The sequence below is a fragment of the Atta colombica genome, unplaced genomic scaffold (genome assembly GCF_001594045.1).
Source record: "Atta colombica isolate Treedump-2 unplaced genomic scaffold, Acol1.0 scaffold153, whole genome shotgun sequence".
NCBI classification, from domain to species: domain Eukaryota; kingdom Metazoa; phylum Arthropoda; class Insecta; order Hymenoptera; family Formicidae; genus Atta; species Atta colombica.
In genome coordinates this window covers 673,967-676,022 of record NW_017259243.1, presented here as the reverse complement: position 1 = coordinate 676,022, position 2,056 = coordinate 673,967, and positions in this window count along the sequence as shown.

Genomic DNA, 2,056 nt, shown 5'->3' with positions numbered 1-2,056 from the left:
TAAAATATAAAAATAAAAATAATTATTTAATTTATTATATAAAATAATAACTAATTTAATTTCAGCAATTACTATTCATATATGTACTTATATCTATTATTAGAACATAATATACGTTGTGAAATAAATCTAAAGCTAATAAAGGAGAGGCACGTAATAAAATTTGTTTTATTTTATTTTATGTGTGTTCAATTTTAATATAAAGTATGTCCCGAAATTTGCAAATTAAAATATTATAACAAGAAAAAATAAGTAAAAATGTTATTTATAAATTTTTAGCTTAGTTTTTGAAGTATAAGGATTATAGGCAATTACAGATTGTGTTTAGAAACAACTGTTTGTTCATGAATCGCACGCGTGCAATAGTATTAGTGAACACTGGTGAGCGTGCTTACTAATAATACTCACACAAGTATACCTACCTAATCATTATGTAAAAAATTATTGCTTAAAATAAAAATTTGCAAATAACTTTTTTACTTAATTTTTTAAGAATTTTTTAATTATAGTATTTTCATGAATCTCGATCTCTATACATGTATATAATTAATTTTTATATATACATAATAAATGGCTAATCTTTTTTTTTCTCTAACATATCTCGAAATATTTTTATAAAATTTGGATATATGCTAATAGAGGAGATAAGATGATATAGATCTAATCCCAAACAGAACAAAGTCACGATAATGTCAAAATGACATTAAAATGATTTGGAAATGATTGAAAAATTACTTTTAATAATCATTTTGGAGTCATTTTGATATCATAATGACTTGTTGTTTCATTTAGGATATGGCTTCTCTTAATGACTCTGCTATTAAGTGGCGAATTTTAGCAATTACTTATGGAATTATTTGCTTAGTAGCTCGCTGTTTCAGCACAATGCTAATATATCAATACACAATAGTCAGCGTTTACTATAACATATTTTTATTTTCAAATATTTTGAAACATTTTTAAGATATACTTTAGCATTTAATTACGCATATTTCCCCATTTTTCTTAAACTTGAACGTATTGTATTATCACATGATATATACATATGATATATATGTATGTTTGAATGTGTTGTTTGTTTTTTAACATTTTATTTGGTTGTATAACATTTCGAGTTATGCAAAATAAAATAGTAGTATGACATTTTGCTAATATGTACTCTCTAAATATATTGATTATTGACAGTTTCTTTTTCGAAGTTTTCATATCAAAATATTTATTCCATAAATCGATTGCAGCTCCACTACAATCTATACAGTTTACATTATATGTATATAGATTTTTAGCATTGAACAGTCTATATGCTGAAGGAATTATGTGTACATACATACATTTGCATAATTTGAATACATATACTCTTCTATATATATTTTACTTTTTTATTAATTTTATAATTCTCGTTTTTTTTAAGCAAAATCAATTTTTTTAATTTATTTTTGTGAAAAGCCATATTACCTCTATTTCTTTTCAAGCGATTATGCAGTATATTTTTTATAAATAACGTCCTAAGTAATAAATATTAACTTTGAATCTAGAATCGATTGAATAACATTTTGACAAATGTAAATGTTAAGCTTTAAATTCAAAAATTGATTGTTAATCAAGTTATTGTATAAAAAATAAATGAGGTGCCATAATACCACCTTTTCCTCTAATAATTTGTCAAAAATGAATTGTACATATACTACAGAATAATTAATAAAATGTAATTTATTATGTAGCATACATAATAAAATTTTATTAAAGCTAATTGAATTTAATCGACTTTAATCCTTTATCTCAATGCGCTTAAATAGCAAAATATCAAAATTTTTTTTTTATTTTAACGATTGCAAGGCATCAGCATACTTCAAAAGAAAACGCATTTAATTTGAAATACGTGGGGACATTCATATTGAAACTTATAGAGTTTGTTTATACTGTAAGTGTTTATGGTTCGACTAATGGTTGCATTAATTAATTCGAGTAATCATCTAGTCGGGAACAGTGGATATCATTATTTCTTATATTAAGTTTGTTTAAGTATAAAATTCTACATTCTTCATTTTTAATATTT